Genomic DNA, 24831 nt, shown 5'->3' on the forward strand with positions numbered 1-24831 from the left:
GGAGCAAAATGTGTCTGCATAAAGCTCCTATAGAGCTTGCTACTATTGGTGCACTGGCATTTTCTAAGACGCAGAGCTTTTAAAAAGAAGCCACCCTCGTTCCCCGGACAGGCCTGTAGATTGATGGGTCCTGAGTTCAGATAGCTGGACACCTGAACTCCTCGTGCAGGAGTGGTATCAACTCTCCCATGAGTTGTGGGAAATGACATTGTCCCCCCACCAACACACTTTGCAAGCTGAGTGCCATCAATTTGACGTGCCTCTGAGGCAAATGTGAGATCAGTGGCAGGTACCTTTCTGTAGGGAGAGATCTCCAGAGGCTCTGCTCCCTGTCTATAGAAATGTGAAAACATTCCCTGAGATGTTGTGGATGGAGACAGCCTCTGCATTCAGTCTGTGCTCAGCCAAGTGGAACAAAACCATACAGAAACACACACTCTCCCCTCCCCATTTTGTTATCCAGTACTATAAGATTCAGCATTCACAAGAATTCAGGCTTCATCTGTTTTTCCAACACTGAAAAGAATCTGACCCAGAGAAGGAAAGGTCTGGAACATTTCTCAGAGCCAGGCAAAGGGTATGGGTTGCCTTGAGCACACTGTGTCTATGAGGGTGAGGCGTTGGTCTCTGTTGAGTGGGGAAGGAAAAGGGTTGAAAGACAGACTGGCCACTGAAAGCATAATTGCCCACTTGCCTTCAGGTGAACAAATGCACTTGCCATTCCCACTGTGGCCAATTTGCTGTTGCTATTTTTATTTCCCACGCTTAGCTGACTGTGGACTCACACCTCCTTTTGTCAAGTGTGTCAGCTCAACCACCACCACAAGCTACTAAGTAAGAGGTGACACCATGGGACTTCTTTACATTAGCGAGTCTAACAGAGCAGCAACTATTCTGCTATAAATCCACCTGGCAATCTCTCAGCTCCACAAAGTGGGAGGCTCCACTTTTCAGAGCCATGCATCCAAATCCTTTAGAAAGGTGCTCTACCAGGCATGTAGGCACCTAAAATAGGTATTTGGGCACTCAGAGTAGGAACCAAAGTGGAAAATTGGGCTCTGAGTGTGTAATGTGATCCAGTGTGTGTGTTTTATAGCATCACGCTAACACTGCGGTTAGAGTTTGTTCAGAGGGTATTTTTGCTCTAAGCCTCTGTGGTCATGTGGTCTAACCACAGGCCTAGAAATATGGAACCTCCTGACTCAAACCTTTGCTCCTTTATCGTCTTTAGAAAGCCACTTTGCTGTTCTGTGCCTCAGTTTCTCCACTTTTAAAATAGAGTTAATGCCAATCTATCTCACAGAATGTTATTATTTTTAAAACTCTGCTAATAATTTTGTGAGGAAAAATTGCATTTGGAGCTGTGGTCTCATGATGTGTATCAGACCAGAAACAATATATATTTTTTAAGTTTGATATTTGTTTGGCCACCAGAATGTGGAATTAGAACACACTTTTCTTGAGTTAAATAATAGTTCAGATGCCTATTTTAGCTCTTGCATAACTTAAAAATAGGTTATTTTAACTTCCGAGATGGTACATGCTCTGTGCTCACTGAGGGATGCGGTTACCTTGTTTATTATGATTAACATTACAATAGCTCCTAAAGGCCGCAACATCAGCGCCCCACTGTGCAGGGCACTGTATAGACAAATACTGTGAAACAGTCCCTGCCATGAAGAGCCAACAATTTAAATAGACAGGACAGTCAAAGTGTGGGAGAAAGTTTCATTATCCCCATTTCAACAACTGGGGAAACTAAGCCACAGTAACAGCAAGTAAGTGGCAGAGCCAGGTCTCCGGTCCAGTGTTTTGAACAGTAGAACAAACTGGCTTTCTCTTAGATCATCTTGCGCATCTTTTCTTTCCCCTGAGACACTCTGCCAGTATAGAATTAAGGTACAATATTCTTTCCACTGTCTTGCCCAGCAGGTACCCCAACTAATGGGGCTCCCACTAATTCTCACAGGAGACTATTCCATAGTATCGTTATACTCTCCGTTAGGAAATATTCCCCAACCACTCATTCTCATCCCATTTCTCCTCCTTATGCCATCCTCAGCAATTCCAGCCCTCTCACTTCTCAGTGTATACTCTCTTGGAAAACTTGGTAGCATACAGTATACTAGCGTAATATAGAGTGAACTAGCTAAAATAAGCTCTCTAAAGCTATGAAGGCTGTCAGATACTATGATGATGTGTGCTAATTTGAGAACCTGGACAGATAGATAGATAGATAGATAGATAGATAGATAGATAGATAGATAGACTAAATATATTCACTTTTTCCAAACATTCCTGATTTCTTTCTTGCATATAATCTTTTTTTATTATTTTTCCCCTTGCAAAACAAGTAAAATACTTCAGAGAAAAAAATAAACACAGGTAAATATAGTTGTCGCTGCTGATTAGTAGTAATTACAATTTATGATATTGTGAAGGGTATGCAGATTATTTAAGCATTACAAAGGAAGGATTAATAACCATGAAGTAGTTAACTCTTTCCATACAAGGTCCTATCATGTTATACATTTACAAATGGAAGAAGATTGTACATTGTAGGGCCACATTTTCTAAAGCACACAGGACCCATTCAGGCTCTAGATTTTCAAAAGAGCTCAGCTTGTTGGATGCTGAGCTGTTTTGAAAATCTGGCCATTAGTTTGTCGTAGATCTGGAGTCCTTTGTACCAACTCATCACTGATTCGTCTAGTATGATGTTGGACAGATCTTCTTCTGTGGAATGAACCTTGATCCAATCTAATCCTCTAGGTAGGGATTCTCTAAGGGCTTGTCTACACAGTGGGGTAACGCACTCTACACAGGAGGGGGAGTGATTTCTAAAGTGCACTGACATGTTGTGCATTAATTTGGCTGTGCACACCTTGCTGGTGTGTATTAAAGGTTCCTTAGTGCACTCTAATGTTGCACTGTTTCAAACAGCACTATGCTGAAGCACACCAGCAGGGTCTACAACAACCACTTAATGCACAACATGTTAGTGTGCTTCAAGGAATCACACCGCTGTAGAGCACATTGCTGATCTGTGTAAACAAGGCCTTAGTGAAACATGTTGCATAGAATTTGGTATGCCGTCCTTATTCAGTTATGTTATACAGTCTTTCTCTTCTTTGAATTTCCTTCAGTTTGTCTTCATCTTTTTGGTAAAGCAGAGGCCAGAGTTGATGGTGCTGTTCTAGTGTGTATTCTTACCAGAGCCGTGTAGATGAAGACTGATACAGCCCAGCTCTGTGACATGATGCCTCTGCAGCTGCAGCTGAAACTTATTTCTTCTAGCATATAATGTGTCTATTTCATGCAGAATTTGCCCTATGCCATCACGTCATGCTCATTCAGCATTATGGCTGTTGCAGTTTTTCCCTCCCATTGACTGCCAGTGTTTTGGGTTATACTCCCCAGGTGTACTCTGGTAGGCCCTGATTCAGAAAGGCCTTTAAGCATATGCTTAAATCCCATTGACTTCACTAGTACTTAAACCCATGTGCAAAGTTGAGCATGTGCTAAACATGCTGTCCTGAATAGGGATGCTATCTGAGTTGGGCCCTAGCTTGCTTTTTCCCCTTGCAAATAGCAGGCCAGATTGTGATTCCCTTATTCACAGTGGTGAGCAGTTACTCACACAAGTAGTTCCATTGACTTCTATGGGACTACTTGTGTGAATAACTACTAACCAAATGAGGACAAGAGGTTCACAGTTGATCTGTGGTGCTTATATGGCCCCCCCCCATTACTGTAGTATTTGAGCACCTCTCAATCTTTTAATGTATTTATCCTCCCAACATCCCAGTGAGGCACAGGGAAACTTAAGTTTAGATTTTTAAAGGCACTTAGGCACCTAAAGGAGCAGGAAGGCACCTAGGTTTCTCAAGAGTGCCTAGGGCTGGGAGTTAGGCATCTTGGTACTTTTGAAAATCCCACTAGGTGTCTGTCTGCATCTTTAGGCACCTAAATATCTTTCAAAATCTTGCCCTAAGGGATGTACCCAAAATTGCACAGGAAGACTGGCAGAACAAGAAACTCACATCTTTTCAGGCTAGCCCCTTAACCACTGATCTATCCTTCCTCTCCAAACTGGGTGTCTATCTCTCATTCTGTCCCTTTCTGTCCATGATATTGCTAACCTCTACAGATCCCTATATGTTATTTCTCTGCCTTCATGGGCGGTTGCAACTCCTCCCAATATAGTATTAGCCATAACTTTCATTTGTGAGCTGTGTACTGCTTCTTCTGGCTTATTAATGAAGGTGTTAAATCAAACCAGACCTCATCCTGATTCCTGCAGAACTTCACAAAACACCTCCCTGCACATTTGCACATGCATCCCTCTGATTGTTATCCTTTGCTTATGGTTCATCAGGCAATTTTCAATCCATGACAGTGCTCCTAATCCAAGACAGATTGAATTAAATTTGCAAGTAGGAATTCATGAAGCTCTGTATCAAACATTATGTGATCCAAATTCCCTTCAACCATGAATTTTGTAAAACAGTCTAAAAATACCATCATAAGATATTTCATGGAGCATACTGGACTCGAACAAGTTACAGCGATAAGAATGGAGAGCAGATAAGTGTTGGAAGAATGAGCAACCTGGAGGCAACTTGACTCATGCATTATGGTCATACTCCAAAAATTCACCGTTTTTGTGTCATAACATCAGATATGATCAATCTGATTTTGACTTTTGATTTAGCTCATAAGTCACACATTAATTTTCCTGAATTAATAATTTAATAACTGTCTTGAAATAGCTTTTGCATATTCATAAGAATTATCATTGCACCAGCTGTGCAACAAATTCATTGTTACAACTGACGGTGAGAATTACGCCGACCCAATGCAAATTGCTTCCTATGAAGGATACACTTATCTAATGCAAAATGATCTCCCAGAGTGCCAGGGAAATTTCTCACATCATGTCAAAGTTACTAATATTAATCTCATCAATAATAATGAATAAACAACCATTTATTGTCTACGGTAGCTCCCACAATGTGTTCAGCTCTTTCCAGATCTTTAAGTAGGTATAATTGCTGCTGTGAGGAGCTCATGGTCTTAGGACAGCGGACAGTGAGACTAGGGAATGGGAACAACAGATATATGCTTGACCATATATTAAATGATACAAATCTAAATATAATGATTGTGACACTCCCTGGGGTACCCAGGGTTGAAAGGCACCTCACCACCACCTGCCCTTAGCATGAAGTAGTCTTGTCTGTCCCTGCTGTGGGTCAGCTCCCTGAATCCAGCAGCTCCAGACAGCTTGAACTCTACCTTCCAGGCCTCTACAGGCCTCACTCTCCCTGTACAGGTAGCAACAGATACACACCAACCCCAAATATTCAGTGCGTTCCTTGGAGTGTCCAGCCCCTGATCCATTCTCTTTGGGAATAGCAGGCCTGGTATTTCTAGAACAGTACACCTCAGCTTATTAGTTATACATTAGAACATAGGTCTGTTAAACACAGGCACTTAGATATATTTATAGTGAAACAAGAATAAGTTTAATATTAAAGAATAGAGATTCAAGTGCTAATCAGTAAGAATACCGGAAACAAATGGTTACATGTAAAACAAATCATAACACATTTTCATGAGACTAAGCTTAACAAACATGTTACTCTTTTGTCTAAAGAAGCTGATCTCATCCAAAGTTCTCCACTGTTTCCAACCCAGCTTGGCTGAGATCCCATTTTCGTGAAGCAAAAGTACTGAACTTTTGAGCGCCTGGGCATCCCCTTTGTCCCCCAAAATACACTCAAACAAAGTTTTGATATGCATCTCCAGATAAGGTTTTCTTCCCCTGCTATGTCTCTTTTCCTGTTAGTTCCTTTATGAAGTTCTTTCTTTCAATCCTTAATTTTCATTTGGTTTAGACTGGAGATAGGGGACCCATGGTGAATGAGCCAATATTCAATTTATGTGTAAACAGATAAATGGAGAGACATCTCCCATCTGACAGAAAACTTGTTTGTTGCTGTTTCTGGTGACTAATAATTGGATATAGACTTTAAGAATATGGTTTCAGTATTTATACATATCTCTTTACATAGTATCTGTATGTACATTTCACAATTATACTGATGACCAGTTTGTCACTGGCTTTCATTTGAGGCCTCACATGACATTCTGTGGGGAACCAGAATGTATGTCCCAGAATCAGGAAATTCCAGCAACTCTGTGCACCCCCTTACCAAATGGGACTAGGAGGTTCTTGGTCAGAATCATGCTGAGGAAAATATATCTTCAGACGATATATTCAGACTAGTCTTTTGATAGAGCTGATCAAACTATTTTAGACAGAACCACTTTCTTTCAGAAAATGCAGGTTCGTGGAAATCTAAACATTTTCAGTGTGTGTGTCCATCTCAATGAAATTTTCTACTGGAAAGTTTTGAAACAAAGCATATTGACTTTCCTATTTTGACAAGGAATAAATGTTGTTTTAACTGTGTCATTTAGTTTTGTTTAATTTAATTTAGACTGTCATATTACGATTAATATTATATTATATTTACTATTTTATATTATGTGCTGGCATCAAAATGAAACAATTTGACATTTTTGAAAGAAAACAATTAGACATAATCAAAACAGAACGTTCCCAAATTGAAATTATCAGTAATTTCTGTTCTATGAAAAAAACTTGACATTTTGACTTTTTGTTCCAATTCATGGGGGGGAAATGAAATGTGGACAATTCCCTTGGGATGGAAATTCTAGTTTCTGATTGACTCTACTTTGTGACAGCTTGGGGATGAAGCCCAGACTTTTCCATTTTATTAGGTACGTCTGACAATATTTTATGGAACAAGGGATGTTACCTTCTGTGTAGGGATATAAATGGGTTACAGTTAACTAAGAAAGGGTTCACTCCTGCAGTACTTATTCAAGAAAGTTTGTCCAACCAAAGTTAATGAGGCTTTTGCTTGCATGAGGACCACAGTACTGAGCTCATATTTATTAAGGGCAAGATTTTTAAAGGCACAAAAAGGGAGGCAGGTGCACATCTCCCACTGGAAGCCCTTTGAAATCAATGGGAGTAAGGTGTCAAGTTCCCATTTCTGTCTTTGAAAACCTCCCCCTCAAGTAGTGATCAGTTGTATTCATTTGTATTGGACATTCCTGGAAGCCTGATCATTAATATTGGTTTGCAAGCTGGAAGAATGAGCATAAACAAATACAAGGTCTTCTCCTCAAGGGGTTATGCTTTATAGCAAAAGAGAAAAATAAAGGAGCATAGGTAGGAAAAGCAAGAAATAATCACCCACTCCCTTTCAGGGTTAAGCTCTGCCCTGCATCCCAGGATGTGGTACCTAGCCTTGCCAAACTCGTCGTCTTTCTCCTCCTCCCATGCTGTCATTCACATAGCGTTGCCCTAGGGCCCTGTGCCAGGGAAGGAGGAAGTAATCCCTTGTTCAGCAGTTAGACTGAATTGACATTAATTTCCAGGAATGTTAGATTTCCCCCACCCCCACTCCCCCATATTTTAAGGACAAAGATGGGTGCACACAGTGAAGGGAAGAGGGTGGAAGAAGCCTAAGACTCAGGAACAATGTGGTGGTTGTGCTCCCCTGAGTTCAAACACGACTGAAATTAATGCTGCCATTGGAGTTCTTCCGAATTGGGGCTATGATCACGGGACTATGAGCTGGAGTACTGGCCAGTGAAGCTGGATGACACAGAGGGAAATGCAGATTGCACCTTTCAAAGGATCCTTGAGTCAGCCACCTTGCCTTTCACTGGGCCCATCCCTTACACAGTCACAAGGCAGTCTTAAACACTGGTACCACAACTGCTTTTCTCCAGTCTTCAGATACCTCCCCGTACACCATGACTTGTCAAATATAATTAGCAGTTGTGGAGTGGATTGATCAACTAATTTCCTTCTCACCCTCAGATACATTTAATCCATTGGCTGATTATTTGTAGAGATTTATTTTCCACTAACATTTCCTTGTTCGCATTTTATCAGTAGTTCTATTTATTAGGTTGCTGTTGCTTCCTGATTGTCCAAAACACTGTTCTTTGTTTTCCTTGTTCAAGACCATGGGATATTTTAATAAGCTGCTTGGCACCTCGGTCATTTAAATATCATCATGAATGTCACCTCTTTTCCTTTGTTTATTAGTGGGCACACTTACCATCTGGTGCTCTTTTTTCCTCAAGATAATAGGCACTCTTCTTCTCCATAGCCCTTTGGCAGCACTAACGCATTCTCATTTTGTGGTGCCCTATCTGTTCTTCAGACTCTGTAACTTCTTTGATCCTTTCTCCATTTCAGATACATGGTTTATTTTTCACATAAGATCTTTGAGCAGTGCCATCATGGCTGTGTTTATAACAGTGTTTTTACCAAAAATGTCCCACCCTTGCTATTGCCAGTATACACTGTCCCCAGGCATTTTAAAACCAAGACATCTAAGTCCTTACTAAGGTGGTCCTAGGCCATAGATCTGATCTTTGCAGAAGAAAAAGGAAAAACAGGATCTATGTGCAGAACTGGGAGCCAGGAGTCTTGGGTTGTTATTATGTATACTAAGGTAATGCCTAGAACAGGGGTTCTCAAACTGGGGGTCAGGACCCCTCGGGGGTTGCATGCTTATTACATAGGGGTCGCAAGCTGTCAACCTCCACCCCAAACCCCGCTTTGCCTCCAGCATTTAAAATAGTGTTAAATATATTTTAAAAAGTGTTTCTAATTTATAAATGGGGGTCGCACTCAGAGGCTTGGTATGTGAAAGGGGTCACCAGTACGAAAGTTTGGTTTGAGAGCCACTGGCCTAGAAGACCCAGCTGAGACTGGGCCACCAGTGTGTTAAATGCTGTATATATGCCTAGTAAGAAGCAGCTTCTGCCCTGAAGAGTTTGCAGTCTGGAAAAACAGAGACAGTGAGAGGTGAAATGGTTTGTGCATGGTCACAAAGTAGCTCACCAGCACAGCCAGGAGAAGACTCTTCTGAATCTCAGTTTAGTACCTTAGCTATTGGATCGTACTGCCTCTCTGCTCAGCTACTGACTCAGTATATTACTTTAAGCAAGTCACTCGCCTCAGTTTCCCAGTATGTGAGATGGGTATCATGATATTGACCCACTTCACAAGTGAATTAGTAGAATTAGTTGGGGTTTGTAAAATGCTTTGAGATCTTGGCAGAGAAGGTGCTATACCACTCATTTCTAATGAGACATTTTGTGTGGACCCTTCCACTATACTAAATCTTCCTCAGCCTGTTGCGGTAAACTTAATTTTTTTAATGAGTTTTCCCATAAGGCCCAAGGTGTTCCACTCAGTATCTATCCTACAGACCACCACCTCCCCGCAACAAAGCAGCACCTGATATAAGTGAAGTGAATTTTCCCTCCTTGCTGAGTATCACTGCTTCTCCATCTGACACTACCAAATCCCTGTTTTAACTAACAGTGATGTGACCTCTTTATAGGCATAAGAAGTACTTTCAGCATAGCTAACAGACAGTTGCCATACATCCTAAGAGTCTATTGATATTCAAGGCATGTGTGAACTCGTTCCCCACTGTGGCATCCTGGCATTCAGAGGATGAAGTGTCCCTCTAAACAGGCTTCTTTCTTGTTCCACCAAACCCCCCCAGCACTAGGCACTACAGTGGAGGCGTCGTGTCCTTTGTGAGCAATGAAACACAGTGTGATACGTGTGCCATTGGAAGAGGCTTGTGATTATGTGACGAGACATGTCCACTGACCCTTCTGTCTGACAGAGCTGATCTAAGCCAACTGCAAGAGAACAAGGCGAAGAAAATGCATGCCTGGAGCCTCCTAGTTCTGCTCCTGTTCTTAAAGGCCCTGGGATGAATTCAACACCCCCATAACAACAGAATGAGAAACTGCAAGACTACTTTTTCCATAGAGAATAAGAACTTTAAAGGAAAAAATGCAGCAATTACATATAACACCATCGGTAGCTAAATAATGGTGTAATATATAAGAATATTCTGTATGTTGTGTGCATGGACAGTTCTGTGGTGAGAATTATAGAAATGTATGACTGGAAGGGACCTCGATAGGTCATACTAGTCCAGTCCCTTGTACTGAGGCAGGACTACGTATTATCTAGACCATCCTTGACAGGTGTTTGTCTGACTTGTTCTTAATCTGTCATAATGTTTGTAAAGATGAGTTTTCAAGACAATTTTTATAAATACCCATCAGTCTAGGCACTTATATTCAGAGGCTAATGTACTCCATAGCACAGTGGGACCAAATTCTGTAGCAAGAGCCCCTAAATTCAGCAGCAGTGTTAATTTATTGTATCTCTATGAAATGCCCTTCATTCCAGTCCCTCCAACATTCAAACCCACACACTCAGCTATGACTCATAGTTGAAAATACTCATTGATGTCAATTTCTTCAATGGTTATTTACAGCCATCATTATGTTTGATGGTGGTTGTATTCTCCAGGCAAACTGGCTCTATGAACTTCGGCATTGCTGATAATTCTGAGCGGTCCACAGTAATCTGATTAACTTCCCATTGTGGGGAAAACTAACAGTAAGAGGAGCTGCAGGCAGGGCAAGGAGACAGCAAACAAAATGTTGTCGCCTGGTATCCCGTAAAATTTTGACATTCTACAGCTGGGGCCCTGAGTGAGATAACAGGGTATTTCACACCTTTCAGAGCCATTGTTTCATGCTTTTTGCAGACTCATGTGAGCAGTGGTTTATACACGATTCTCCTTTTGGCTCTTAATTTCTTCACTCTGTGCTGGTCATTTAAAATAAAGGTCTTGTAAATCTGAAGTTCATAGCTTAACTTTTAGATGAGACATATCCAGTATATCCAGCTGAGGGAGGTACTGATTGTACTGTGCAAACAATGAAGCAGATTGAAGCTGCTCTCAACTTTAATAAGATATTGCATTCCAAGGACACTACAATTGATCTCATTTGGAGACCACTTAGCTCAAAATAGAGCATTACATGGTAGAAACTTCTGGCCTTACTTTATATAATCATGAAGGCAGCCTAGAAGGCGTCATCGTATAATTCATGGGACTGCACTTAGGACATCTCTATCCTAGCACCCTGGCACTTTGCAAACAGTCAGCCAAATGAAAGCTTCAGAGCAGCTATTAAGTCTCAGATACTCTAGCCATAGGGGCTAGTTATGATTAACAGAATGAAAGATTGATGATAGGTGAAGGTGGCACACTCTCACACATGCATACACACCCACACACTCTCACAATGCAGCAGATGGGTGGAAATCTTTATGTTTTTAACCTGAACTAAAAAGCAGCTTTTAGTAGCAGCTCCCTGTGTGAAGGAAGCATGTTTAGTGGTTCTGCCTTATGAGGGGGCAATTTTCACCCGAGAAAACCTTGACCTTCAGCAGAATCAGCAACAGGATAGGGCATGAGAGGAAGGGGCCCCAGAGGGTGCACCGTATTTCTCTCCCTTGCTGTGAAGTCTGACAGTTGGTTGAAATGGGCCCCAATCACAAAGAAGGCTCAGCGGACAGGTCTCATCACATAAAGGCAAATATCTTTGGATGACTACAAATGAGATTGCAGGGGGTCTTGGGCTGCTTTGGAAATTGTCCTCTGATGTGTTCCAGCTCTGTAGTTTGCTAGAGAGAGTGCCTTTTGCAGGAATTGATTGTCTTTCCTGAACACAGGTGGTGTGTATGCGTGAGTGTGTGAAATGGTGAGCCGAGGGGGGAGAAAAGTGAAGGGTATGGATTTCTCAGACAGCATTCACAGACACTGTTCATTTCCTTCAGAGGTGTAGGTGTAAATAAGATAGCACAACAGGGTCCAGAAGCGAGAGAGAAGAAGTTCTTGCATGTCCCTTGCTTCAGCTGACTCAGGCTCTGTATTCTGCTAGCTGGGCATTAATAAGAGCATCTCATGGTTAATTTTCATTTCTTCAGTCATGGGAGGAGTTCTGAGGAACAGAGATGGGGTCTGGTCTCCTTTCCTTATTGTAAGAGATGCCAGGACCCTTTGCTAGGCTATTGATAACCTCTGTAATCGTGCCAAGTAACATACACTCACAAGCTGGGATCTCAGTACTGTATTCCCATGATTAAGCAGATTGCTTCAGTGGAACAAACTTTGATCTAACATAGGTTTATACCACCTCCTACAGCTTCTAATAACAACATTCACCCAAGACCACGGAGAGTCATTGTCGGAGCTGGGTTCAGAACTCAGAACTTCCTGGCCCATGCTCAGACCGTGCTTTTCTCCCCTTCTCTCTGCTTGCCCTCCCGTTCCCTTGACCTCAGACTGTGCACATGCTCAATCCTCTTTCTTTCTTTAACCCACTGGCTGCAGCATGTGTTTTAGCTACTTGTGATGACCATTAAGGTTCAGGATTTTGCATCTGGCAATGACATGTTAATTTATGATATGGCTCAGAAAGAAGTACCTGAGGGAATACTGCTACCACTGTACCTCTTTGGTCCTTGTAAGTCTCCCTACCTTCTCCAGGTGGGTCTCTCTGGTGGTCTTGTGTTCTGCGGGAGGGCTTGGTCGACACTGTCCAGTTGGAATATGAATCCTAATTCCCCGCTTTGAGAAGCAGGGAAGCAGGTTGGTCCCCAGTGTCATTGTGCCCAGAGTTTTTCTAAGGTTCTTTGTCTTTCAATGGGCTGTGATTTCTTCCATCCACCCACATTCCCTTGTGCTTGACTTTCAATTCAGCTTCAATTTCAATGAAGGTATTGGCATCACAAGGCACATATATGTTGCCAAAGTTAACAAGTTAATAAATCAACTGTTATATGTCTTTCTCTCCCCTACACTCTTCTATCTCCTCCTTTCTCTTTCTCCTCCCCAGCTTCTCTCTCTCTAATAGTCTCCCCAGGTGATAGTTAGCTATCTCAAACTCAAGACAAGCTGTCTTTCTTGACAAACAGAGCTGTCACTCACTAAGGGGGAAGAGCATTTGGTCTCAATAGCGTGTCTGATATTTTCTTTCCTTCATGGGGCATGCAAAGCATCAGTCTTTAAACTCTCTTAAAGAAGCTGTGTTTGCTTGAAGGTTGATTAATGACTTCAGAAGAACCAGAAGTTTTTTCAGAGGTACCAAACAAGGCAGTAAACTCTTGGCACCCCCTCAAGGAGTCAAGGGGTTTCACAGCCTGGCAAGGCCGGTAGAACTGGTAGAGTCACCCATTGACCATGGAGAGGTCCAGGTCACAGACAAAACCACTCCATTGGGTAGAAATCTCTGTTAAATAGAGCAGTGAGTGCTCTTCTGCTTCCACCAACCCACCCAATCCTATGGCATGATAGTCAACAAAGTATTAAGGAAAGAGACAGATCCCTCAGGTTTCTTTAGCAGTGGATACAATCTGCCCAGGACAGTGCGTTTGGAATTTAATCCCCAGCACATCAGGCATGTAGCCTGGACACGGCATCATGCTGTATTGGGCTTTTTTATTCTTTGTCATTAGTATCCATTCCTGATCCAGTGGTAGCTGGATCCAATAGCATGATGTCATCTCTGTTGGCTCTCTTCTGTCCCCTGGGAGTTAGGAACAGTTTTCCTCATTGCTTTCTCATGAAAAATCATTATCACGCCTGATAGCTTGAAGAAATCTCTTTCTCAGACTCCCTTGTATTTTGGCCACTGAAGCCAGAAGTGTGTGTGTCTCTTTCTCTCAATATTTCCTTCTATATTAGTTCTACGATGGTTCCTCTCTGCTTGAAGTGCACTCTGACTCCCAGTTTCCTCCTCTAGTTTGCAATCCATGAGGCTGGTTCTCCATTGCCCTGCATTTTGTGTAATCATTTCATCCTGGGCAAAGTGAACGTAAAATACTACCATTATAATTTGGTAGTGTTTCACCCCCACTTTATGCAGCCAATGGAGAATCAGGGCCATTGATTCTGTCTGTGGTAAGAGTCTTCCTTAGTTTTGCATATCTCACTGTGATGATACAGTTTGCTAGTTCCACGCAGAGATCTTTAACACTTTCAAATGTTGCTAGATTTTATTTGGTCTCAGGAAATGATATAGTATTGTAGGTGTTGAGCATCATTTCTATCTAGATACTTGTAAGTTACCCATTCCTCTAGTACCTAAGTGGCTCACAGACCTTATACTCATAATGTATGTGGTAAGGGAGTATTATTAGCCTCATTTTGTAGATGGGGAAGTGAATTATAGAAAGATCAAGTGACTTGCCCATGGTCTCACAAGAAGTCTGTGGCAGATCCAGAAACTGATCCCTGATTGCCAGAGTGCCAGTTCCACTGCCTTTAATATAAGACCATGCCTCCTTCCATTTTGACTGTTGTTGTTTGCTCGAGTAGTCAGTAGATTAGAGATGTTGAGACCAGAAGTTGATGGCGCAGTAGATGTTTTCATCTCCTGCTGTGATGGAAGTGTACACTGGTTTGATTAGTATTCATTTCTGTATATTGATTAGCAGGGGAAGATGCCACATAATTGCTGCTCTGAGGGCAGTGTTGCTAGATTCCCTCTGCACAGCGAGTATTTGTTTGCAGGTCTTCAGCTGGAGAGTTTCTGCAGAGGTTTTGTCCCAATCAGCTTAGCAACCCATACTGTCCCCAGTCTGTGTAATTTCCGTCTCCAAAAAGGAGGCTCTGTCCATTTCTTTCCAATCATTTGTATTCTGTGCTTTCTGCTCTTGAACTTCTTACAAAATCCTGAGACCTTGATGTCCCTTCAGACGTATACAAGTCAGTTGAAGCTACCCGAATGTTTTTGAGGACATGTAATTGAGGTCTGGGTCCCTAACTGCAGTTCTAATATATAACTTACTGGCTAGTTGGCCAATCTTGCTAATGTTGAGTTCAGTGGCAAAATTCTTATTGACTTCAATGGGAACATAATTGAATTCCACTAGCGGCAGCCCCAAAAGAATAAACTCTGCTCCTGAAAAATCAGGGAAATTCTCCTGTAACCCAAGAGGCACAGATGTGTTTATGAAGCCAGAAGTCCTGGATTTCAACCCCAAATGTCCATTGTAATGTCCGTACATATGGAGCAAGTCTTCATCATGCAGTAAAGGTTCAGAAGAGCTGCTGAGGCACTTCCAAACATCTCCAGGTGCTGCAGCACATGGTTGAGCCAAAACAGAAGTTCTCTTTTGGCAGAGGAACCAGATGGGCAGAAACTGTACACACATGGGTATGATTCAGTATTGGGCTGTAGCATGTGATCATGAGAGTCATAGCACTCCCCACACAGCTGCTCGCGTAGCGCAAGGCTAAGGTTTTTCACACTGGATCATACTTGTGCAGGAGAACATTTATGATAAAAGGAGTTCCTTGTCTTGTACTCCCTGCTCCTTCCTCAGCAAGTGGCTGGCCATAACTTCCCAGTGCTTAGAATACATGCTGCTTCTAGATGTCACCAAACTGGATAGCAGATAATGTCTGAAGGTTTACAGCTGGCATTTCTGAACTTCCTTCTGGTATCCCAATTTCTATCAAGCAGGGCCACCATCTGTGATGTAAGCAATGACAAGAATTTAATAATGAGTCTGGGCTGAAAACTTCAGACCTGGATTTAGAATGTATCTCCTTCTCAAAGTTTTGGGTTATTTGGAATCAGGGATATGGTTCAGCACCTCTCTCCTTAAGAGCAGCTACCAGCTACCCTCGACTGAGCTCTCACCATCAGAAGAAGAATTTGTCTATTAGCCTTTTGATTGCAGAACTAGCTATTTGATGAAGCAGCCATAGTGACTTGCCTTCTATATTGTCCATCATTCACTAAATAGGACAAAGAGTCCTTTTTCTGGGGAGTCAACAGTAACTTTTTATCCTGCTGTTGTTCTATACTAGGGCTTAGAAAGATCTAGAGAGTTATTAAACAACTGAATCTGATATACACTCACACCTCTTTCAAAAGCTTTGCCTGAATTCAACACAAGAATTATTTTTTCTGAGGTTCTCAAATGTCTGAGTACAGTTTTTACATTCTATTTCCAGTCCTAGCACCTTTATACTTCCTACTTTGGCGTGGGATCGGAACCGATCACACCAAAATACCACGCAATCCTTTTGGTTCCATCAGAATCCTGAAGTACCAGACATCTTGTACAAAAGAGGCTTATCAGAGGATCTCCATTCCAATTTGCAGACCTGAACATATTAGGAAGTGAAACTTCCAAACAGAGTAATTGTTAAATCTGCTACATGCATTCAATTTGTATGCGAGCCTTGTCCTTTCAAAGCTATTTGAATGTGTCGACATGGAGCCACAACCTTGGTTCTGTGCCATATGCAAGTCACTACTGTGCACTGCAGCATCAGAACTCATTGCCTCATGGCGTGTTTATCAGTATGGCAATGTGGTAGTTTTCAGACAGATGAGCCAGTGGAGAGGCATTTAATGAGAAACCTCCTTTATTTTTTTCTTAACTAATGTGCAGATTTCTGCCAGGTGGTGCAGATAGGCTGCTCTTCTGGAAATACTATATACCTGTAGCCAGGTGGTAATGTCAATAATATGAGGGCTGAATGAGGAGCATTCAGGCTGCAGCTGCTGAAAAATTTAGCAAAATTGTACCTGTAGTATGAGTTTAAGTGGAGGAAATTCCCTTCCCATTTCACTCCTCCATCTCCACTTCCAGCTTCAATTCAAAGCCTCTCACACTTCTTCATCTCTACTCCCACTTTAATTATTAGAAAGCTCCAACCTTCCTCCCATCAGGTAGAAAACCTCTTTCACCCTGCACCTCCAACCTTGGAACTCCTTTGGACTCCATCTCAGCTCCACTTCATGCCCATCCTGCTCTCCCCATTTACACCATCCTACCTAAAAAAGGGCTAGGAACCAGCAGCCTGGTCCAGCCAGGACTCACTTAAAACAAGAGTTTTGACTTGGCTCTTCCTGCACTATCCAGAAACCTTCCTCTCCTAGATCTAGCAACTCCTGAAGGCCACCTTCTATGCTTGCCCTTTAAGAATCTGATCCAGAGGCCGTTAACATCAGTGGAAAGATTCCCACTGACTTCAGTGGGCTTTGGATCAAGCCCTACCAGGGCTGTACATTTTGGTTCAACTACGACTCGGGTAAACCTGACTTTCTTAGTACTTCTATTTGCAGAGTGTTTTCCACGGTCTTCTAAGATCTGTCTTTGGGACTGAAATATGAAGGGAGCTGCACTTCTCACAGCATTTTTTTTCCTGGATGGTTAATAAAACCATGAAAAGACCAGATCTTGCATTATTTCAGTCCCACAAATAACTCCCTCTGGCACTAAATGTAGTCCATGGAAAATACATACAAATACTTAAATCACAAATGCTAAACCCCATGTACATCCCTAGTCCTCAAAGTATTTAGGATTTGGAGATTAGGCAGCGTCCCCAGGGTGAATCCCTCAGAATTAGCATAGCAAACACTTCCGTAACTTGTTTATATGTGACATGTCAACAACGCTGTTTATTCACAGGAAGTCTGCCTATGTACTTTAGTCAAAAAGCAGTTGGGGTCAATGTTGCAGGCTAAACGCAAAAGAACAGTTTGGATTGTGAACAGAGAGAACCTCCTCTTACAGAGATGTGCTGTGAGTAAAGTTATCGCTATTGCCATGCTGTGAATTTGGTATTTTAGTCAAAAATCAGTTTCACAGCAAAGATACAATACTTTGTACACAGTCGTCCAAGTTCCTCAGGGGAGTTTCAGCAAGGATTTGCTTAGCCTATTATGTTTTCCTTCCATGATTTGACATATCCATATTCAGTATGTGGCCAAGAATCTAGGCTTTGTGTGCTATCAAAAGCCACAAAGGTGGATTCAACACATCCTCATACTGAACATGTGCATGTTTAGCCATACCAAACTTTTCAGAGCTGGGTGTGGATGGACGAACATCATCAACAGATGGCCCAAGAAGGCTGGGTTCAGTCCTGGAACTGGAATCAGTTGAAGAGCAGGGTTGGGTTTTGAGTTGAAGGCTAAGTGAGGGGTTGGGCTGGAAGGTGAAAATAGAGACCCTCTCGCTTCACCCCACCCAACAGAAGTTTTCAGGTTGGTTTGAGATTTCGACTACTTCTTCTTTTGAGTCTCCCTCCCATTCAGGAAACAAAATAATTTCACTTCAAAGGGGCTCTGAAGAAATGTCTAGTTGATTGTTTTATGTACGTGGACATTAATGAATTACATAGAGATGAACTACAGAGTTCCAGATCTAGATCCTACCTTTTCAGTGGCTTGAGGGTGTTAATATTGAAGGGGGGTTGTTCGGGCCTCTCTCTGTTAGTAAGAAGATGTGGCCACATGTCCTCATGCAGACAAACAGGCCAGTCACCTATCTATAGCCCATGAGATGGAGCCTCACTTTGGACGAGGGAGTGTGCCTTGTCAGCAATTTGTTCCTTTTGAATATGTTGGTTCTTTGAAACTCCACACCATTCAGCAAGACAGCTTACTTATATGTATGCTTAAGTCCCCACATCCTGTTAGTCACTCTATTGTTATCAACTGCAGGATAATCACAAATCGTCCTTGCCACTGTGACAAAGTTCCTCCTCTACCTTGGTTGGTCCTGCGCTTATTGGCGGATTTGTTCACCTCAGTGATCTTCCCCTCTTGTGGAACCCACAGTCTGGATCAGGAGTTGGGAGGTTTGGGGGGAACCCGGGCCCACCCTCTACTCCGGGTTCCAGCCCAGAGCCCTGTGGATCGCAGCTGTCTATAGTGCCTCCTGTAACAGCTGCATGACAGCTACAACTCCCTGGGCTACTTCCCCATGGCCTCCTCCAAACACCTTCTTTATCCTCACCACAGGACCTTCCTCCTGGTGTCTGATAACGCTTGTCCTCCTCAATCCTCCAGCAGTACACTCTCTCACTCTCAGCTCCTTGCCTTCTTGCTCCCAGCTCCTCACACACGCTCCTTCTCCTCTGGCTCCTCCCTGCCTGACTGGCGTGAGCTCCTTTTTAAACCCAGGTGCCCTGATTAGCCTGCCTTGATTGGCTGCAGGTGTTCTAATTAAAGTAGCTATCTCTACTGCCTTCTAGAAAGATCTTAATTGGCTCCAGGTGCCTTGATTAACCTGGAGCAACTGCCATTTGGTTACCAGGGTACTAGGGATTTGTTTAGCCTGGGGCTAACATACCTGTTTCTCAGTACTTTACTGTAGCCATCTGGCCTTGCCCCATCACACCACTTAAACCAACTATTGAACATTCAAAATGATAAGTTTTGCTCTGGCAGTGTGCAGATGTTTCTGCAGAGACTTTTACTTGGATACAGGGAGCCGAAGCTAGCACAGTATTGGTCTCAATGACAAAATGGAGCTAATTTTCATGCTATTTAAATCACACTGCAATACATTTTGAAAAGTGTTTGATTTCTAGCAGGTTAAAAAAGTTTTAATTTGCTTGGAATAGTTTGGTGAAGCAAACAGAGGCGTTAGTGAAACAAAACAAACACACGAAAGAACAAACTAGGGTGACCAGACAGAAAATGTGAAAAATCGGGATGGAGGTGGGGGGTAATAGGAGCGTATATAAGAAAAAGACCCCAAAATCAGGACTGTCCCTATAAAATCGGGACATCTGGTCACCCTAGAACAGGCAGTGATTGAGAGATTGGGGAACATTTTTTTAGTCTACATAGTTTAATAAAACAGGTGAAGTAACCACCACTGTTCTGCTCTCTCGCCCTGATGCAGCTTCTGTCTGTGGATCTCTTAAGTCAGAAGCTGTTGTTGCATGAAGTAGCCTGGCAGAACAATATCATTTGTTCTGCATTTTGCATCTTCAGAGTGCATCAGAAATATTAGCATGCAGCCCCCCAAGGGCTGGATTTTGCTTTGTAACCCTCAGCTTGTTACCCACATGGATCTGAGCTGCATCAAGCTGTTTCTTGTTACCAGTGTAAAAAGCTGTGATTAGCCTGCCGCATGCAGGTGAGGGAAATTAGCTGCTGGGCTGAATTTTCTAGTATGCCCAGCATCTTCAAGCCCTCTCTCCTCATACAGACTTTAACTCTACAATGGCTAATGAGGCCAATTAGTTGCCCCAGGAAAGGACTCCTAATTGTTGCTGGCAAGGTGGCAGTTCCAAAATGCTCAAAGGTGTGTGTGGTGACCAGTGTGCCCTCCCAGCCTCAGGGCTGATTAGTTTCTTTGTATTTGTTGTAAAATGCTGTTAATTAGGAGCCAGGCAGGAGGAAATTAGAATTCTCCAGTCATAATCGGGAAGCGCCTGAGGCTGTAAGAGCCTTGGATTTTGGAGAAGGGCTTTAATGGTTTTCTGTTTGCTCCTGTGGAGTAGTGAGTGGGAGTTCTCATTTTCCCCATCCCCAGGCAACGGAGAAGAGGCAGATAATCAGGAGGAGAAAGGCAAGTAATAAGGAAGAACACATGTGTGGGGTGGGATAAAGGTAATGAGCTCTTAGCTTTTTTTTCTGCTTCTAAAAACCTTGCCCGAGGTACCTGTTTGGACTGTTTTGAAGGCCCTTCTTGAGGCCAGTGAATAGAACATAAAGCTTGTTTTACTGACTGTTGGTTTCTCTTCCAATTTCTATCACTGACTCCCTTTTGGCATTGGACAAGTTACTTCCCCTTCTTGTACCTCAGCTTCCCTATCAGTAGAGTGGGGATAATGATACTCTTTTCAAAGAGTTCTGAGACCTGTGGATGAACCATGAGTGCTACGAATTATCATTATTTCACAGAGCTGGGAACCGTCCGCTTGGGCCATAGGGACATAAGCAGTGAAAAGTAAGGAGAAGTAGTCTCCTTGGGCTGCTAATTTTGAGGAGCGGATAATCATATCGACTAGGTTGCACATAACCAGCCAAAGAAGGAGGTATCTTGGAGATGGCTGACTCACAAGGGAAGAGTCACTATAATCCATTAGAACAAGCTAAGGGCTGTCTGAGGGCTTGTCAGGGTGGGGACACTCAGGAAAGTGAAAGCAAATCAACTAAAGATGTGAAGACAATGTGCATATGTTAAAATGTGTGAACTGCCTCCTTGCACCCAGTAGCAGGTTTACAATGGCACCAGTGGTGCCAGGCCCACATGCAGAAGGGACCCCCGCACTTAGACTGTGCAGGACCTGCCTCTGCTTGGACTCTCTGCTCCCTCCCTCTGTGTGAGTGGGGGCGGGGCTCAGGGTAGAGTGCAGGTGGAGTGAGGGTTTGGGCCACAGTCTGGATGCCAGTGTCCACTAAAGATGAATCCGGCTTGCTCCCTCCAGAGGATGCTCCCAGTCAGGAGAATGGTAACCTTAACCCATTGTATTCCAGGATTAAGCCCATGTAGATGTCGCCTGAATTACATTTGATTGTTGGGCAATGACACCCGACACATCATGGAGCCTGATTGGCCAATTCCTGGCACATTATGTAATCCATTATGTCTGTTAAAAGATGCACAGAACGTGGTCAATTGAGCCTTAGCTCAGCACTGGGCCAGTTTCCTCCTTAGGGCATCTAAGGGTCTGGCACCACTGCTGGCTGACATAGCTGTTTTGCCTGCTATGACAGGTTGCCCCCTCCCACACATTTCCCAGGTTATATCAAGGAGGGCTACAGAGCTCTGGAGGGCTTTGGTTGTAAAGGACACACATTTCAGAGACAGATGTTTTGAGTGTTTGTGGTTTCCCTGCTGCCCCCCATCCCTTTTGTTACAAGTAACTGTAGCTGGTGCTTGGGAGACGCAGTAATATTTTGTGTGGAAACAAATTACTTGCTTTAATTCTGAGAGTAACAGTGATTGCACTGGGGGAGTTCAGTCTGTTTTTCATGTCTCTTTTTTTTTTCTTGTTATTTAAATTTCAGTGAGTTGTAGTTGTCATGAAAGTGAGGGATTGACAGCAATTAACTAGAGCTGGTGCAGTGCAAGCAGATTCTGTGCAAGCATCTCCTACACAGCTCTGCCTGTGCTCCTCACCTGCAGCTCCCACCTCTCCGCTATTCCAGTTCTGGGCCCCACACAGCTCTGCCAATGCCCCACATTCCTGACCTGCAGCACTTCCTGCTGTTCCAGTCCTTGGATTCTCCTGAGCAGACTTCCACTCATGGCAAATTGTGTATGGTGTTTTTCTCCAGTGGTGCCAAGCTGAGATGTTCACCTGTTATCACAAGAACCCCATAGAGTATGAACCAGAGAGAGAAGACTGTGAACTCGCATACTTTTTCTTCTCTGAGTTAATTATTTAAAAGCATCCAGAATCTGGTGCTGGCATGTGTTATAGTTGTAGGTATAAAGCAGTGTTTCAATGTACAATACAGAACTTTATGGTGACCCCTTTTGCAGTATTCTGCCTGTTCGTCACCGCTGCACTGGGTGGTGGCGGTGGCGGTTCATCACCGCTGCACTGGGTGGTGGCGGTCACATGAGTTGATCATCCTGAAAGGAAGGCAGGAGTCCTCCCCTGTCATTACTGGAAAAGGAGACTTTCCCCGTAACCACGACCACATCCATCTCTCTGTTAGTCTAATTGCTGCAATTGCCTCCTCTTGGAAACCCCACAGAGGTTGAGTCTGAGAGCCTGGCAGTGCAATCCCCCTGAGCTAGAAAGCGTCTGTGAGCAGTCTCTGTCACCCCATGAGGGACTCCCTGAAAGGTTGATACGAAAGAAGCACCTCCTCTTTCCCTAAGGTTCCCCAAAATGCTGAGTGTAGAAATAGCGCTCTCTCTCTGCTGGGAGTGCCCCACACTCTGGTGGCCGTGACAGCGTTAGTAGCTTCCGAGTGACCCAAATGTAATTAATTTTGGTGCTCGCTCTGTGATGGCCCTGGCACACTGTATGTGTGAGAATCACTGTTGAATGGCTTGTGAGGGAGGCTTAGTCTCCCAGGGTGTTGGGGCTGAGCTGTTTTCTCAGCATCCCTACCTTCAGCACCCCTGTGACTGAAGAAACACAACACAACTCACATGTGAAAAAATAAGTTCAAAGCATCTTATTTTAAGACTGTCCTAAATAGGTGTATATGAAGAAGTGATGAGCGCCAAGAGAGAATGCTACAAAGAAAGCCGGGGCTGGTGGTAACACCTTTAGTGTTTTAACATGCTGACTTGACACCCACAAAATTAAAAGCTTCCAACTTCTATTTGTGTATTATCAGCCTGTCCGCTAGCATCCAATAGCTTTTAGCACTAGACAGCTTTGGATTCTGAACATGTGAAAATAAACCAGATTTTAAACTCTGTACTTGCTGTGAAATTTGTTTTCCCCCATCCCTTCCCCTAGGCTGAGATGGCAGCTGGAAGGAACTAGCCATTAAATTCCCAACTGGCTTTCAGCATTGAATGCCCCCTTTTTCTCATATGGGAAGTGGCAGGCCAGATGTGACCATCTGATCACCTTTTCTCCCTCATGGGCATTGAGGTTGCCTGGTGAATCAGACCTATTTTATTTTCTGGGTTTATTTGGTCCTCAGGAAACTGAGACGATTGACAGCTCTGGCAAAAGCAAGGCAGCACAAAGCATATTTCCTCATTGCAGCTCTACTGTTGAATGTCAATATTGGCTTTTAATACCCCCTGCGATTCCACTGTAGCTTCCCTTGAACAGCTTTGCCAGTGCCTCAGCACTGTCCTGCCACCTCACCTGTTATTCCAACCTTGTGTCAGTCCAGAGCAGATTTTCACTTATCTTATGTGTGGCTCTTTCCTGATGGGGCAGGGCAGGCACCAAAAATATATGACACATACATGACTTTTAATTCCCACTCCTGCTAAAGGTTCTTATTACCTCTCTGGGGGGCTGTCTGAGACTTTCTTCTAGACCCAAAATTCTGTCCTACCCATTTTTTCTATTTACTTCTTCACATTCTGAAAGGCCTCATATAATGTCTAAGACTTTTTTCAGGAGAGGGAGGCTGTGTCCCGATCCCTTTGAAGTCCAATATCTGTCTTGAGCCAGCCGGAGGGGTCACTGCAAAGAATTGAATTTGGCCTCTTCTCCACTCCGGGACCAAGTACACTGAACTCAGGGCACTTGAGGAATGTGCTATAAGGGAGGGATGTTGGTAAACTAAGAACATAAGAATGGCCAGCCTGGGTCAGACCAATGGTCCGTCTTGCCCAGTATCTTGTCTGCTGACCGTGGCCAGTGCCACAGGGAATGAACAAACCAGGCAATCGTTGAGAGATCCATCTTATCGTCCGCTCCCAGCTTCTGGCAAACAGAGGCTAGGGATGCTTGGGGCATTGTGTTTTGTCGCTGCCCATCCTGGCTGATAGCTATTGATGGATCTATCCTCCATGAATTTGTCTAGTTCTTTTTTAACCTGTTATAGTTTTGGCCTCCACAGCTTCCTCTGGCAATGAGTTCCACAGGCTGGCTATGCATTGGGTGAAGAAGTATTTCCTTTTGTTTGTTTTAAACCAGGTGCCTGTTAATTTCATTGGGTGAACCCTAGTTCTTGTGTTATGTAAAGGAGTCAATAACATTTCTTTATTCACTTTTTCCTGTTATACAGCATGGCCAGAGGGCAGCAGGAGAGGGTCAGAAGGGAGCCTTATTCCCTGTAAGGGAAGAAAGTTTGCTATACATTAACTAGAGCACCTGATGCCAATAGAGCACCTGCAGTCAGTCACATGATAAACCCCCCTGCTTCAATCAGACAGTGTGGGAGTTGGAGCAGAAAGGATTGGTGTTGATGCAGAGAACAATTTGGAGGAATTGGAGCAGAAAGGATTGGTATTGGAGCAGAGAACAGTTTGAAGGAGTTGGAGCAGAAAGGATTGGTATTGGAGCAGAGGACAGTTTGGAGAAGAGCTGCGGTGGGCTAAGAAGTCCTAGACCCTAGTTAAGGAGCACCTGGCTTGTGCAGAGGGAGGGCAGGAAGCCCTCCACAAGCTGAAGGGCAGGAGAGGGAAGT

At 43.4% G+C, this 24831-nt stretch overlaps 1 protein-coding gene across 3 annotated transcripts in view; it reads left to right on the forward strand.

Annotated features, from left to right (window-relative positions):
- The window catches only part of LSAMP (limbic system associated membrane protein), a 1403745-nt gene that overhangs the window by 1204118 nt on the left and 174796 nt on the right, over positions 1–24831 (forward strand). The gene's annotated exons all lie outside the window — the stretch shown is intronic.

The sequence above is a fragment of the Chelonoidis abingdonii genome, chromosome 1 (assembly GCF_003597395.2).
Source record: "Chelonoidis abingdonii isolate Lonesome George chromosome 1, CheloAbing_2.0, whole genome shotgun sequence".
NCBI lineage: Eukaryota > Metazoa > Chordata > Testudines > Testudinidae > Chelonoidis > Chelonoidis abingdonii.